The sequence below is a fragment of the Pseudophryne corroboree genome, unplaced genomic scaffold (genome assembly GCF_028390025.1).
Source record: "Pseudophryne corroboree isolate aPseCor3 unplaced genomic scaffold, aPseCor3.hap2 scaffold_237, whole genome shotgun sequence".
NCBI classification, from domain to species: Eukaryota; Metazoa; Chordata; class Amphibia; order Anura; family Myobatrachidae; genus Pseudophryne; species Pseudophryne corroboree.
In genome coordinates this window covers 810,554-827,759 of record NW_026969024.1, presented here as the reverse complement: position 1 = coordinate 827,759, position 17,206 = coordinate 810,554, and the positions used below count along the sequence as shown (strand labels likewise).

Below are 17,206 nucleotides of genomic sequence, written 5' to 3'. Positions count from 1 at the left end.
CTGATTGTGACATCATGGAACATGCATCATAGAACAGGCATGCTAAAACATGGGTCTTCAACCTGCGACCCTCCAGCTGCTGTGGAACTACACATCCCAGCATGCCCTGCCTCAGTTTTAGCATACCTTAATAGCAAAACTGTGGCAGGGCATGCTGGGATGTGTAGTTTCACAGCAGCTGGAGGGCCACAGGATGAAGACCCATGTGCTAGAGCCAAGCCGCAGGTACATTGAATGCTAGCAAGCTGAATATTTAAATCCTTTTTGTTCCGCAGCATTCCAATGCGGAAGATTCCATGGAACCAGAGATCCTTCCATTGAGAAGGACATGCTGCCTGGATGACTACACTGTGCAAATTAAATCACGGAGCCAGTTGGCTTGTGGGTGGCTCTGGTGACTGGGTGGATGGGTGGGTGGTGTGTCGGAAGTGGAGCGCATGCAAATGATTGTGTATCATCCAGCTAGTGAGAGAGAAAACTCATGCAGGAGTGTGCCTGCTTGTCAGTGGGTTATGCACCTTGCCAGACGTTAAATCTACATAGAGCAGCTGGAGGGGACAAGAGCAGGTTTGCAAAATATAGATAGAAGAGCATATATGCTGGCGCATTCTCCATGATTGTGTCAGCTTATGTTTTGGTGCACTGCACTTTCCTCCACTAAGTTTTAGCCATTTTTGTTAAGCTCAAGTGTAGTTGCTTCTCAGCCTTTTGGCTGTGATCTTGTATCGTGGTTGAAGGGTCTGCTGGAGGGAGGGATTGTTTTCTTCATTGGCGAAAGACCAAAGATATTCCAGGATGGAAGGCTTGGGAACACTATCTGTTTTTCAGTTGTGGAAGAGCACAGAGGTCGGATTGGACTACATTCTATAGTAAAGGATATCTTTCTATTTATTGACCCTCCCCTTATATGTGTCTGTGTTACAATAAAGCTTCGGTTTTGTGAATCCCTCACCCTCTTACACTCCACACCCATAGCCTTATTAACTGTTGTATTATTGTATACTTTAAATGTATAGTGCAGTTCATGATTTATAGTGTAGACTGGCCTGTGCTGTAGTTCTTGAACTGTACTATACCGTCAGCATTTGTATTGTGTTTTGGCTGTGCTGCAACACTGTATTTATGTGTGCAATGTTTATGTATGTTTTTTTTTTATGTCAATAAAGACTGCTTTTTCAAGCCAATATCTGAAAACAATCAATGTTTATCTTTGATGGCAATAAAAGTGGTATGATATTTGATGCTTTTGAAATCCAATATCTGATATGTCCCCTATCTGGGAACCATATATTAAATGGCTTTTCAGAAAAGGGAGATGGGAGAAGAGCTTTCATTACTTGTAGGACCGATGCACATAAAGAAGCAAAAAAACATACATAAACATTACACACATAAGTACCCGCGTTGCGGCACAGCCAAAACACAATAGAAATGCTGATGGTATAGTACAGTTCAAGAACTACAGCACAGGCCAGCCTACACTATAAATCATGAACTGCACTATACATTTAAACTGTACAATAATACAACAGTTAATAAGGCTATGGGTGTGGAGTGTAAGAGGGTGAGGGAATCACAAGCCCGAAGCTTTATTGAAAGACTGACACATATAAGGGGAGGTTTAATAAATAGAAAGACATCCTTTACTATAGAATGTAGTCCAATCCGACCTCTGTGCTCTTCCACAACTGAAAAACAGATAGTGTTCCCAAGTCTTCCATCCTGGAATATCTTTGGTCTTTCGCCAATGAAGAAAGCAATCCCTCCCTCCAGCAGACCCTTCAACCACAATACAAGATCACAGCCAAAAGGCCGAGAAGCAACTACACTTGAGCTTAACAAAAATGGCTAAAACTTAGTGGAGGAAAGTGCAGTGCACCAAAACATAAGCTGACACAATCATGGAGAATGCGCCAGCATATATGCTCTTCTATCTATATTTTGCAAACATGCTCTTGTCCCCTCCAGCTGCTCTATGTAGATTTAACGTCTGGCAAGGTGCATAACCCACTGACAAGCAGGCACACTCCTGCATGAGTTTTCACTCTCACTAGCTGGATGATACACAATCATTTGCATGTGCTCCACCTCCGACACACCACCCACCCAACCACCCAGTCACCAGAGCCACCCACAAACCAACTGGCTCCGTGATTTAATTTGCACAGTGTAGTCATCCAGGCAGCATGTCCTTCTCAATGGAAGGATCTCTGGTTCCATGGAATCTTCCGCATTGGAATGCTGCGGAACAAAAAGGATTTAAATATTCAGCTTGCTAGCATTCAATGTACCTGCGGCTTGGCTCTAGCACATGGGTCTTCATCCTGTGGCCCTCCAGCTGCTGTGAAACTACACATCCCAGCACGCCCTGCCACAGTTTTGCTATAAGGTATGCTAAAACTGAGGCAGGGCATGCTGGGATGTGTAGTTCCACAGCAGCTGGAGGGTCGCAGGTTGAAGACCCATGTTTTAGCATGCCTGTTCTATGATGCATGTTCCGTGATGTCACAATCAGCTTGGAATGGGGTGTCTAGCAGGCATTTGCTGACAGCCACTTGAGGGAGACACACATCAGGAGATGCAGCATATCGGAGGTCTTTCATGCCTTTCCAGCAAATGCACACCACCTGCTGCTGGTCTGGACACAAAACAATGCCCACAATCGAAGTCCCAAAATGCCCAACTACAGGATTCATGTAAGTAGTGAATTTAGGAATGAATTTAGAAGTAGGAAATTAAGTTAGTTCACAAGTACATTCAAATTCAGATCTAAAGTCTAGGTAGGCCTCACGTCCTGGCAGCCGCCAGCATTTAAAAATGCCTTGATTAGAGGTACGGAATTAAATGTAGATAAGAAGTAGACACAAAATAAGACTCCGCAGAGCAGTTATCAGGTGTTTTTATCAATTGTTGCATTTAAAAAATCAAGCAATTAGGGAACACAATGTTGCAACAATGTAACCCTATTTGCAAAATAGTACTAAATAAGTTTGTCGATGTAAGACATTTGCAAAGGCGCATCCAAAACACGCTGGAAAATGCAACTGAATCTGTTTTTGGAGGCTAGAATAGGAAATGTGCATCGGTCCTACAAGTACTGAAAGCTCTTCTCCCATCTCCCTTTTCTGAAAAGCCATTTAATATATGGTTCCCAGATAGGGGACATATCAGATATTGCCTTTCAAAAGCAGCAAATATCATACCACTTCTATTGCCATCAAAGATAAACATTGATTGTTTTCAGATATTGGATTGAAAAAGCAGTCTTTATTGACATAAAGAAGCAAAAAAACATACATAAACATTACACACATAAGTACTGTGTTGCAGCACAGCCAAAACACAATACAAATGCTGTCGGTATAGTACAGTTCAAGAACTACAGTACAGGTCAGCCTACACTATAAATCATGAACTGCACTATACATTTAAACAATACAATAGTTAATAAGGCTATGGGTGTGGAGTGTAAGAGGGTGACGGAATCACAAGCCCAAAGCTTTATTGAAAGACAGACACATATAAAGGGAGGATTAATAAATACAAAGATACCCTTTACTATAGAATGTAGTCCAATCCGGTCTTTCAACTCTTCCACAACTGAAAAACGGATAGTGTTCCCAAGCCTTCCATCCTGGAATATCTTCAGTCTCTCGCCAATGAAGAAAACAATCCCTCCAGCAGACTCTTCAACCACAATACAATATCACAGCCAAAAGAGCGAGAAGCAACTACACTTGCGTTTAAACAAAATGGCTAAAACTTAGTGGAGGAAAGTGCAGTGCACCAAAACATAAGCTGACACAATCATGGAGAATGCGCCAGCATATATGCTCTTCTGTGTATATTTTCCAAACCTGCTCTTGTCCCCTCCAGTTGCTCCATGTAGATTTGACGTCTGGCAAGGTGCATAACTCACTGACAAGCAGGCACACTCCTGCATGAGTTTTCTCTCTCACTAGCTGGATGATACACATTCATTTGCATGTGCTCCACCTCCGACACACCGCCCACCCAACCACCCAGTCACCAGAGCCACCCACAAGCCAACTGGCTCCGTGATTTAATTTGCACAGTACAGTCATCCAGGCAGCATGTCCTTCTCAATGGAATAATCTCTGGTTCCATGGAATCTTCCGCATTGGAATGCTGCGGAACAAAAAGGATTTAAACATTCAGCTTGCTAGCATTCAATGTACCTGCGGTTTGGTTCTAGCACATGGGTCTTCATCCTGTGGCCCTCCAGCTGCTGTGAAACTACACATCCCAGCATGCCCTGCCACAGTTTTGCTATTAAGGTATGCTAAAACTGAGGCAGGGCATGCTGGGATATGTAGTTCCACAGCAGCTGGAGGGTCGCAGGTTGAAGACCCATGTTCTAGCATGCCTGTTCTATGATGCATGTTCCGTGATGTCACAATCAGCTTGGAATGGGGTGTCTAGCATGCATTTGCTGACAGCCACTTGAGGCAGACACACATCAGGAGATGCAGCATATCGGAAGTCTTCGATGCCTTTCCAGCAAATGCACACCACCAGCTGCTGGTCTGGACACAAAACAATGCCCACAATTGAAGGCTCAAAATGCCCAACTACAGGATTAATGTAAGTAGTGAATTTAGGAATGAGTTTAGAAGTAGGAAATTAAGTTAGTTCACAAGTACATTCAAATTCAGATCTAAAGACTAGGTAGGCCTCACGTCCTGGCAGCACCCAGCATTTAAAAATGCCTTGATTATAGGTAGGGAATTAAATGTAGATAAGAAGTAGACACAAAAGAAGACTCCACAGAGCAATTATCAGGTGTCTTTATCAATTTTTGCATTTAAAAAATCAAGCAATTAGGGAACACAATGTTGCGACAATGTAACCCTATTTGCAAAATAGTACTAAATAAGTTTGTCGATGTAAGACATTTGCAAAGGCGCAAACAAAACACGCTGGAAAATGCAACTGAATCTGTTTTTGGAGGTTAGAATAGATGCAGGATCAAGTAGCTCAATGGGTAGGGTGTTTGATTAGAATTTAACAGGTTATAGGTTTGAATCCTGGGTATGATAGTTTGAGGTGTTATTTAATAAAGTATGTTTATATATTAGTCACACATGGCTTACTTGTACAAATGGCATGTCACCAGTTAGTGCTGACTGCTGATATGCCATTTACACAAACATGCCATGTGTGACTGTATATGCATTTAAGGAGGGCACCCCTGCAATACCACAAACCATTGAGTGTCAAGTATACTAGATATATCTTCATATCTCATGTGCTTTCTCTGAGACCAATCTTGTTATGCCCCTTCCCCACAAGGCATGCGCCTTTTGTCCATATTGCAAAAATGGGGGGGAGGGCATATAATTCTCTGTCACAGGGCACCAAAAAGTCTAGTTATGGCTCTGGTATGCATTATGTAATCTGGCAGACCATCTCTCCAACACTGGCTGGTTGGAATAGAAATCCGGTTATCTATGTGAGCAAATGACCATCAACGATTTACTCTCAAACACTAAAAAATGGACAAAAATGGTCCCCTAAACAAATTGGTTAAATTTTGGGTTTAACCAATTTGTGTAATGACCATTTTTGACCACTTTTCTAGTGTTTGGGAGCAAATGGTTAATTGACATTTGCTCCTATACATTACCAGATTTTCATTCCAACCATCCAGACTGGATAGATAGCCTGACAGATAATTGTGTAGTGTACGCCCAGGATAACTGTTAGTCATGCTTTATTTTATGGCGGCACATAAATGGGTGGACAGATCCAGGGCAAGCACTGCCCACTCATGCATAGTTGTCAACTGATGTGAAGTTCCAGGGGGCAATCTCAGTTATAAAGGGAAGTATCTGGAAATTGTCCCTAGTTAAAAAAAAAAAAAAAAATTTGATCAACTCCATTTATTTAGTATGATATCCCAGGTGATAGGATGCCGGCAGTCAGAACAACATACTTTATTAAATAACACATCTCAAACTACCATACCCAGGATTCAAACCTATAACCTGTTGAATTCTAATCAAACACCCTACCTATTGAGCTATTTGATCCTGCATAAAAATTGTGAACATTATATGAAGCTATTGGTACTTTGCAAAAAAAAAGAATCAGCATTACAACGCAGCAGATCCATGCAGTTTGCAGCCACACACTACATGTATCTGCTCAGCCACAATGCTGATTATTTCTTCACAAAGTACAAGGTGAGCTCCAAACAGAATTCTCTAGCTTAGAATTATACCTTTCTTTGCCAAACCTAGAAGTCGGGTCCCCCACCCTGGGATCCCCCAGAGGGAGGCCTGCACCGTCATGCGGCAGGCTTGTCCGTTTTGGAAGCAGGCTGATGGGCAGCCCAGGATTGCTTCAGTCTGGGCTTGGCAGGTCTGGAAACATGAGCTTGCTTTGGGTATGCCTGACCTTGGGTACGCTTTACCTGGAGGATGAAAGGGCCAAGAAAAGTACTTTTAGCCTTCTGCGTGGTAGGAGTCATACTAGGTAGGCAAGCTGTTTTAGCAGTAGCCAGATCAGCTACAATCTTATTGAGGTCTTCTCCAAAAGGAGATTCAACTGAGGCAGCACAAGGGAACTCTCATCTGGGGACAACAACTGCAGGGAGAACACATATTTTCAGATGAACATGGTAGGGCAGAAGGCTGCCTAATACTGAAGCACCCCCAAACAACAAATCAAATGCAACTTACTTGACAGAGATGTGCCTGAGCAACGGCCCTCCCCAGCCCTATCCCAAATCATACTTATTTTGCATAGGAGATACCATGGTCATGAAGATTGTTCTCCCAGGGTTAGGTTCATTCATTGCATTCTGGGTATGCTGACCCCTGTGATTTCCCCAAATGTGGGAAACTCGACTGCATTATTTGTGGTAGTGGGGGACTGTGTTTGTGCTTTCCTCTGGTCAGCTCTGGTAAAAGTCAGATTTCTTTGTCTCAGATCTTCCTCTAGCCTTTGTCTTCTTTCGAGAGTTCCCTTGTGCTGCCTCAGTTGGATCTCCTTCACTTGACAGGGGGGTGCCCGAGCAGCGACCCTCCCCAGCTCTAGCCCAACTCCTACTTACCTGCCAGGTGAGATACTATGATCATGAAGTTGCTTCTCCCAGGGCAAGGCTCACCCATTGCACTCTGGGTGTGCTGCCCCTGCGATTTCCCCAAATGTGGGAAACTTGACTGCATAATTTGAGTTTTCCCTGGTCGGCTCTCATGTAATTCAGATCTCTTTGTCTCAGGTCTCTCTCCAGCCTAGTTTGCTGTCTGGTTCCACTTCTTTTTTCTTGAGCCCCTCCCTTCTATACCCTTGTGCACTATCCTGACTTCTCCTCCCGTCTGCTTACTTTGTGCCTCCCAATGCACAATGCAAACTACGGGTAGTGCTGCAGGGCCCACACCCTTTTACTTGCTTTACAGAGCAGCTCTGGAGCTGTTACAGTGCCCAGCTGCTGCAAGAAATCAGCTTGAATGCTTCAGGGGCTGGGGAATGGCCAACATGAGCCCCACACCGAAGGAGGGTGGGGGTGCTTAATGTGAACTAGGGGTCATCCAAGCACCACAAAAGGCCTCCATGCCCTGCACGCTCCTTTTCTCTTTTCATATGCAGACGAGGGTTGAAGCCAACTTTGACCCACTGCTTGGATGACATCACCATATTCAAATCCATCTGCTGCAGGCCATCCCCCAGGAATGCTTGCACTAGTTGTTGCATTTGGTTTGTTGTTTGGGGGTGCTTCAGTATTAGGCAGCCTTCTGCCACCCCATGTTCATCTGAAAATATGTGTTCTCCCTGCAGTTGTTGTCCCCAGATGAGAGTTCCCTTGTGCTGCCTCAGTTGAATCTCCTTTACTTGACAGAGATGTGCCTGAGCAACGGCCCTCCCCAGCCCTATCCCAAATCATACTTATTTTGCATAGGAGATACTATTGTCATGAAGATTGTTCTCCCAGGGTGAGGTTCATTCATTGCATTCTGGGTATGCTGACCCCTGTGATTTCCCCAAATGTGGGAAACTCGACTGCATTATTTGTGGTAGTGGTGGACTGTGTTTGTGCTTTCCTCTAGTCAGCTCTGGTAAAAGTCAGATTTCTTTGTCTCAGATCTTCCTCTAGCCTTGTTCTTCTTTTGAGAGTTCCCTTGTGCTGCCTCAGTTGGATCTCCTTCACTTGAAAGGTAGTGCCCGAGCAGCGACCCTCCCCAGCTCTAGCCCAACTCCTACTAACCTGCCAGGTGAGATACTATGATCATGAAGGTGCTTCTCCCAGGGCAAGGCTCACCCATTGCACTCTGGGTGTGCTGCCCCTTGCGATTTCCCCAAATGTGGGAAACTTGACTGCATAATTTGTGTTTCCCCTGGACGGCTCTCGTATAATTCAGATCTCTTTGTCTCAGGTCTCTCTCCAGCCTAGTATGCTGTCTGTTTCCACTTCTCTTTTCTTGAGCCCATCCCTTCTATAACCTTGTGCACTATCCTGACTTCTCCTCCCGTCTGCTTACTTTGTGCCTTCCAATGCACAATGCAAACTACAGGTAGTGCTGCAGGGCCCACACCCTTTTACTTGCCTTACAGAGCAGCTCTGGAGCTGTTACAGTACCCAGCTGCTGCAAGAAATCAGCTTGAATGCTTTAGGGGCTGGGGCATGGCCAACATGAGCCCCACACCGAAGGAGGGTGGGGGTGTTTAATGCGAACTAGGGGTCATCCAAGCGTTGCAAAAGGCCGCCATGCCCTGCATATCCCTTTTCTCTTTTCATAAGCAGACGAGGGATGAAGCCAACTTTGACCCACTGCTTGGATGACATCACTTGCTGCCTTTCCAATGAAGCAAGTTTAATTTAGTAATAGGTGAAAAACCATCCCTACAAAGGTGTTAATCAGATACTTGGCTTTGTGGACACTTTTCAGAGAACAAATTTGTTAGCATAAAAATAAAGCCAGAAAATGAAGAGCTGTTTAATCACTCAATTGGATTTTTCTGCAAGCGTATTTCTTTTTCTCTGCAACCCACTGCTAAGTTGTGCTTCCTAGCTGTTCTTTTATAAAATCACTTAATCAAATCTAACTCTGATTACATCAGAGAAGGCCAGGTACCCTACACCATAAGAGGGGGTTTGAAATTTTGACTTGTCTACTTAAAGATCACCAAAATCTGATAACAAGGTAAATTACGTCCCCGGGTAGGATTGAACCACCAACCTTTTGGTTAATAACCGAACACGCTAACTGATTGCGCCACAGAGACACATTGCAAAAGTATATACTGACAAAGGCTAATAAGCATTCATCTAGAACGTTTCCTAGAAAAACTTTAAAAAGTCAATAATCTGGAGAGTTTTTGTAAGATGTTTCTTCCATCAACCAATGAAGAAACACATTGGTACTTTCCCATGATGAGTGAGTGCTTCAGGATCTCTTGCACTTACATGTGCAGCAGAGTACTGCAATGGAAGCATGCTGGGCCCATAACCCAGAGGTAGGCAGATTGAAACTATCCTCTGCTATATGCATTTTTTTTTGTTAATTAAAGTAATCCAAAACTGGGATTGATATTTTTGCTCTTTTATTTTTACTTAAAGTACAATAACTTTTATTATTTTAATTTGTTTTAATAGTATATTGACAGTATTGTTTTCTTTCAAAAATCCACTTAATTTTCTTTACCCTATTATTCAAATGGTAATTGACAAAAACAAACTACATTGTCACCAGAAGAGCAATACAAAATGTACAAGTGATATATTAAAATCATCTTTCCAGCTTGAATTTCAATGATGCATTGGGGCAACGATTTTGTGAGAAACCTCTTCACCCTTAAATAAAGATTTTCTTAATTCCTTACCTGTGTGCTAATTAGATATCACCTTGTTTTCACATTAAACAGACTTCCACATGAGAAAGCAGCAAGGATGCAGTGGCGTTAATGTTTCCTGGTGTCAACCTGTATTATTTCAGTAGATATTGAAATGAGGATGCATATTGCTGCCTTTCCAATGAAGCATGTTTAATTTAGTAATAGGTGAAAAACCATCCCTACAAAGGTGTTAATCAGATACTTGGCTTTGTGGACTCTTTTCAGAGAACAAATTTGTTAGCATAAAAATAAAGCCAGAAAATGAAGAGCTGTTTAATCACTCAATTGGATTTTTCTGCCAGCATATTTCTTTTTCTCTGCAACCCACTGCTAAATTGTGCTTCCTAGCTGTTTTTTTTCATAAAATCACTTAATCAAATCTAACTGATTACATCAGAGTAGGCCAGGTACCCTACACCATAAGAGAGGGTTTGAAATTTTGACTTGTCTACTTAAATATCACCAAAATCTGATCACAAGGTCAATTACGTCCCTGGGTGGGATTGAACCACCAACTTTTTGGTTAATAGCCGTACACACTAACTGATTGCGCTACAGCGACACTTTGTGAAAGTCCATACTGACAAAGGCTAATAAGCATTCATCTAGAACGTTTCCTAGAAAAACTTTAAATAGTCAATAATCTGGAGAGTTTTTGTAAGATGTTTCTTCCATCAACCAATGAAGAAACACATTGGTACTTTCCCATGATGAGTGAGTGCTTCAGGATCTCTTGCACTTACATGTGCAGCAGAGTACTGTAATGGAAGCATGCTGGGTCCATAACCCAGAGGTAGGCAGATTGAAATTATCCTCTGCTATATGCATTTTTTTTGTTAATTAAAGTAATCCAAAACTGGGATTGATATTTTTGCTCTTTTTATTTTACTTAAAGTACAATAAGTTTTACCTTTTTAATTTGTTTTAATAGTATATAGACAGTATTGTTTTCTTTCAAAAATCCACTTAATTTTCTTTACCCGATTATTAAAATGGTAATTGACAAAAACAAACTACATTGTCACCAGAAGAGCAATACAAAATGTACAAGTGATATATTAAAATCATCTTTCCAGCTTGAATTTCAATGATGCATTGGGGCAACGATTTTGTGAGAAACATCTTACCCTTAAATAAAGATTTTCTTAATTCCTTACCTGTGTGCTAATTAGATATCACCTTGTTTTCACATTAAACAGACTTCCACATGAGAAAGCAGCAAGGATGCAGTGGCGTTAATGTTTCCTGGTGTCAACCTGTATTATTTCAGTAGATATTGAAATGAGGATGCATCTTGCTGCCTTTCCAATGAAGCAAGTTTAATTTAGTAATAGGTGAAAAACCATCCCTACAAAGATGTTAATCCGATACTTGGCTTTGTGGACACTTTTCAGAGAACAAATTAGTTAGCATAAAAATAAAGCCAGAAAATGAAGAGCTGTTTAATCACTCAATTGGATTTTTCTGCCAGCATATTTCATTTTCTCTGCAAACCACTGCTAAATTGTGCTTCCTAGTTGTTTTTTGATAAAATCACTTAATCAAATCTAACTCTGATTACATCAGAGTAGGCCAGGTACCCTACACCATAAGAGGGGGTTTGAAATTTTGACTTGTCTACTTAAAGATCACCAAAATCTGATGACAAGGTCAATAACATCCCTGGGTGGGATTGAACCACCAACCCTTTGGTTAATAACCAAACACACTAACCGATTACACCACAGAGACACTTTGCAAAAGTACATACTGACAAAGGCTAATATGCATTCATCTAGAACGTTTCCTAGAAAACTTTAAAAAGTCAATAATCTGGAGAGTTTTTGTAAGATGTTTCTTCCATCAACCAATGAAGAAACGCATTGGTACTTTCCCATGATGAGTGAGTGCTTCAGGATCTCTTGCACTTACATGTGCAGCAGAGTACTGCAATGGAAGCATGCTGGGCCCCTTAACCCAGAGGTAGGCAGATTGAAACTATCCTCTGCTATATGCATTTTTTTTTTGTTAATTAAAGTAATCCAAAACTGGGATTGATATTTTTGCTCTTTTATTTTTACTTAAAGTACAATAACTTTTACCATTTTAATTTGTTTTAATAGTATATTGACAGTATTGTTTTCTTTCAAAAATCCACTTAATTTTCTTTACCCTATTATTAAAATGGTAATTGACAAAAACAAACTACATTGTCACCAGAAGAGCAATACAAAATGTACAAGTGATATATTAAAATCATCTTTCCAGCTTGAATTTCAATGATGCATTGGGGCAACGATTTTGTGAGAAACATCTTCACCCTTAAATAAAGATTTTCTTAATTCCTTACCTGTGTGCTAATTAGATATCACCTTGTTTTCACATTAAACAGACTTCCACATGAGAAAGCAGCAAGGATGCAGTGGCGTTAATGTTTCCTGGTGTCAACCTGTATTATTTCAGTAGATATTGAAATGAGGATGCATCTTGCTGCCTTTCCAATGAAGCAAGTTTAATTTAGTAATAGGTGAAAAACCATCCCTACAAAGATGTTAATCAGATACTTGGCTTTGTGGACACTTTTCAGAGAACAAATTTGTTAGCATATAAATAAAGCCAGAAAATGAAGAGCTGTTTAATCACTCAATTGGATTTTTTTGCCAGCATATTTCTTTTTCTCTGCAAACCACTGCTAAATTGTGCTTCCTAGCTGTTTTTATAAAATCACTGAATCAAATCTAACTCTGATTACATCAGAGAAGGCCAGGTACCCTACACCATAACAGGGGTTTTTGAAATTTTGACTTGTCTACTTAAAGATCACCAAAATCTGATAACAAGGTCAATTACATCCCTGGGTGGGATTGAACCACCAACCTTTTGGTTAATAGCCGTACACACTAACTGATTGCGCCACAGTGACACTTTGCAAAAGTACATACTGACAAAGGCTAATAAGCATTCATCTAGAACGTTTCCTAGAAAAACTTTAAATAGTCAATAATCTGGAGAGTTTTTGTAAGATGTTTCTTCCATCAACCAATGAAGAAACACATTGGTACTTTCCCATGATGAGTGAGTACTTCAGGATCTCTTGCAATTACATGTGCAGCAGAGTACTGTAATGGAAGCATGCTGGGTCCATAGCCCAGAGGTAGGCAGATTGAAACTATCCTCTGCTATATGCGTTTTTTTTTGTTAATTAAAGTAATCCAAAACTGGGATTGATATTTTTGCTCTTTTATTTTTACTTAAAGTACAATAACTTTTACCATTTTCATTTGTTTTAATAGTATATTGACAGTATTGTTTTCTTTCAAAAATCCACTTAATTTTCTTTACCCGATTATTAAAATGGTAATTGACAAAAACAAACTACATTGTCACCAGAAGAGCAATACAAAATGTACAAGTGATATATTAAAATCATCTTTCCAGCTTGAATTTCAATGATGCATTGGGGCAACGATTTTGTGAGAAACATCTTCACCCTTAAATAAAGATTTTCTTAATTCCTTACCTGTGTGCTAATTAGATATCACCTTGTTTTCACATTAAACAGACTTCCACATGAGAAAGCAGCAAGGATGCAGTGGCGTTAATGTTTCCTGGTGTCAACCTGTATTATTTCAGTAGATATTCAAATGAGGATGCATCTTGCTGCCTTTCCAATGAAGCAAGTTTAATTTAGTAATAGGTGAAAAACCATCCCTACAAAGGTGTTAATCAGAAACTTGGCTTTGTGGACACTTTTCAGAGAACAAATTTGTTAGCATAAAAATAAAGCCAGAAAATGAAGAGCTGTTTAATCACTCAATTGGATTTTTTTGCCAGCATATTTCTTTTTCTCTGCAACCCACTGCTAAATTGTGCTTCCTAGCTGTTTTTATAAAATCACTGAATCAAATCTAACTCTGATTACATCAGAGAAGGCCAGGTACCCTACACCATAAGAGGGGGTTTGAAATTTTGACTTGTCTACATAAAGATCACCAAAATCTGATAACAAGGTCAATTACGTCCCTGGGTGGGATTGAACCACCAACCTTTTGGTTAATAGCCTTACACAGTAACTGTTTGCGCCACAGCAACACTTTGCAAAAGTCCTTACTGACAAAGGCTAATAAGCATTCATCTAGAACGATTCCTAGAAACATTTTAAAAAGTCAATAATGTGGAGAGTTTTTGTAAGATGTTTCTTCCATCAACCAATGAAGAAACATATTGGTACTTTCCCATGATGAGTGAGTGCTTCAGGATCTCTTGCACTTACATGTGCAGCAGAGTACTGTAATGGAAGCATGCTGGGTCCATAACCCAGAGGTAGGCAGATTGAAACTATCCTCTGCTATATGCATTTTTTTTTGTTAATTAAAGTAATCCAAAACTGGGATTGATATTTTTGCTCTTTTATTTTTACTTAAAGTACAATAACTTTTACCATTTTAATTTGTTTTAATAGTATATTGACAGTATTGTTTTCTTTCAAAAATCCAATTAATTTTCTTTACCCGATTATTAAAATGGTAATTGACAAAAACAAACTACATTGTCACCAGAAGAGCAATACAAAATGTACAAATGATATATTAAAATCATCTTTCCAGCTTGAATTTCAATGATGCATTGGGGCAACGATTTTGTGAGAAACATCTTCACCCTTAAATAAAGATTTTCTTAATTCCTTACCTGTGTGCTAATTAGATATCACCTTGTTTTCACATTAAACAGACTTCCACATGAGAAAGCAGCAAGGATGCAGTGGCGTTAATGTTTCCTGGTGTCAACCTGTATTATTTCAGTAGATATTGAAATGAGGATGCATCTTGCTGCCTTTCCAATGAAGCAAGTTTAATTTAGTAATAGGTGAAAAACCATCCCTACAAAGATGTTAATCAGATACTTGGCTTTGTGGACACTTTTCAGAGAACAAATTTGTTAGCATAAAAATAAAGCCAGAAAATGAAGAGCTATTTAATCACTCAATTGGATTTTTTTGCCAGCATATTTCTTTTTCTCTGCAACCCACTGCTAAATTGTGCTTCCTAGCTGTTTTTATAAAATCACTGAATCAAATCTAACTCTGATTACATCAGAGAAGGCCAGGTACCCTACACCATAACAGGGGTTTTCGAAATTTTGACTTGTCTACATAAAGATCACCAAAATCGGATAACAAGGTCAATTACATCCCTGGGTGGGATTGAACCACCAACCTTTTGGTTAATAGCCTTACACAGTAACTGATTGCGCCACAGCAACACTTTGCAAAAGTCCATACTGACAAAGGCTAATAAGCATTCATCTAGAACGATTCCTAGAAACATTTTAAAAAGTCAATAATGTGGAGAGTTTTTGTAAGATGTTTCTTCCATCAACCAATGAAGAAACACATTGGTACTTTCCCATGATGAGTGAGTGCTTCAGGATCTCTTGCACTTACATGTGCAGCAGAGGACTGTAATGGAAGCATGCTGGGTCCATAACCCAGAGGTAGGCAGATTGAAACTATCCTCTGCTATATGCATTTTTTTTTTGTTAATTAAAGTAATCCAAAACTGGTATTGATATTTTTGCTCTTTTATTTTTACTTAAAGTACAATAACTTTTACCATTTTAATTTGTTTTAATAGTATATTGACAGTATTGTTTTCTTTCAAAAATCCACTTAATTTTCTTTACCCGATTATTAAAATGGTAATTGACAAAAACAAACTACATTGTCACCAGAAGAGCAATACAAAATGTACAAGTGATATATTAAAATCATCTTTCCAGCTTGAATTTCAATGATGCATTGGGGCAACGATTTTGTGAGAAACATCTTACCCTTAAATAAAGATTTTCTTAATTCCTTACCTGTGTGCTAATTAGATATCACCTTGTTTTCACATTAAACAGACTTCCACATGAGAAAGCAGCAAGGATGCAGTGGCGTTAATGTTTCCTGGTGTCAACCTGTATTATTTCAGTAGATATTGAAATGAGGATGCATCTTGCTGCCTTTCCAATGAAGCAAGTTTAATTTAGTAATAGGTGAAAAACCATCCCTACAAAGATGTTAATCAGATACTTGGCTTTGTGGACACTTTTCAGAGAACAAATTTGTTAGCATAAAAATAAAGCCAGAAAATGAAGAGCTGTTTAATCACTCAATTGGATTTTTTTGCCAGCATATTTCTTTTTCTCTGCAAACCACTGCTAAATTGTGCTTCCTAGCTGTTTTTATAAAATCACTGAATCAAATCTAACTCTGATTACATCAGAGAAGGCCAGGTACCCTACACCATAACAAGGGTTTTTGAAATTTTGACTTGTCTACTTAAAGATCACCAAAATCTGATAACAAGGTCAATTACATCCCTGGGTGGGATTGAACCACCAACCTTTTGGTTAATAGCCGTACACACTAACTGATTGCGCCACAGCGACACTTTGCAAAAGTACATACTGACAAAGGCTAATAAGCATTCATCTAGAACGTTTCCTAGAAAAACTTTAAATAGTCAATAATCTGGAGAGTTTTTGTAAGATGTTTCTTCCATCAACCAATGAAGAAACACATTGGTACTTTCCCATGATGAGTGAGTGCTTCAGGATCTCTTGCACTTACATGTGCAGCAGAGTACTGTAATGGAAGCATGCTGGGTCCATAACCCAGAGGTAGGCAGATTGAAACTATCCTCTGCTATATGCATTTTTTTTGTTAATTAAAGTAATCCAAAACTGGGATTGATATTTTTGCTCTTTTATTTTTACTTAAAGTACAATAACTTTTACCATTTTAATTTGTTTTAATAGTATATTGACAGTATTGTTTTCTTTCAAAAATCCAATTAATTTTCTTTACCCGATTATTAAAATGGTAATTGACAAAAACAAACTACATTGTCACCAGAAGAGCAATACAAAATGTACAAATGATATATTAAAATCATCTTTCCAGCTTGAATTTCAATGATGCATTGGGGCAACGATTTTGTGAGAAACATCTTCACCCTTAAATAAAGATTTTCTTAATTCCTTACCTGTGTGCTAATTAGATATCACCTTGTTTTCACATTAAACAGACTTCCACATGAGAAAGCAGCAAGGATGCAGTGGCGTTAATGTTTCCTGGTGTCAACCTGTATTATTTCAGTAGATATTGAAATGAGGATGCATCTTGCTGCCTTTCCAATGAAGCAAGTTTAATTTAGTAATAGGTGAAAAACCATCCCTACAAAGATGTTAATCAGATACTTGGCTTTGTGGACACTTTTCAGAGAACAAATTTGTTAGCATAAAAATAAAGCCAGAAAATGAAGAGCTGTTTAATCACTCAATTGGATTTTTTTGCCAGCATATTTCTTTTTCTCTGCAACCCACT

The 17,206-nt window shown here is 39.6% G+C and overlaps 4 non-coding genes across 4 annotated transcripts; all 4 read left to right on the top strand.

Annotated features, from left to right (window-relative positions):
• The first annotated feature begins 6,754 nt into the window (after nucleotides 1–6,754).
• Nucleotides 6,755–6,918, top strand: LOC135010606 (U1 spliceosomal RNA). Its single transcript, XR_010209902.1, has one exon. It is a non-coding gene; the product is annotated as a U1 spliceosomal RNA (small nuclear RNA).
• A 152-nt stretch (nucleotides 6,919–7,070) lies between these two features.
• On the top strand, nucleotides 7,071–7,233 carry LOC135010809 (U1 spliceosomal RNA). The gene has a single exon (XR_010210096.1). It is a non-coding gene; the product is annotated as a U1 spliceosomal RNA (small nuclear RNA).
• Nucleotides 7,234–7,907: 674 nt separating this feature from the next.
• LOC135010630 (U1 spliceosomal RNA) lies at nucleotides 7,908–8,071 on the top strand. The gene has a single exon (XR_010209926.1). It is a non-coding gene; the product is annotated as a U1 spliceosomal RNA (small nuclear RNA).
• Nucleotides 8,072–8,222: 151 nt separating this feature from the next.
• Nucleotides 8,223–8,386, top strand: LOC135010723 (U1 spliceosomal RNA). The gene has a single exon (XR_010210017.1). It is a non-coding gene; the product is annotated as a U1 spliceosomal RNA (small nuclear RNA).
• The last annotated feature ends 8,820 nt before the right edge of the window (nucleotides 8,387–17,206 follow it).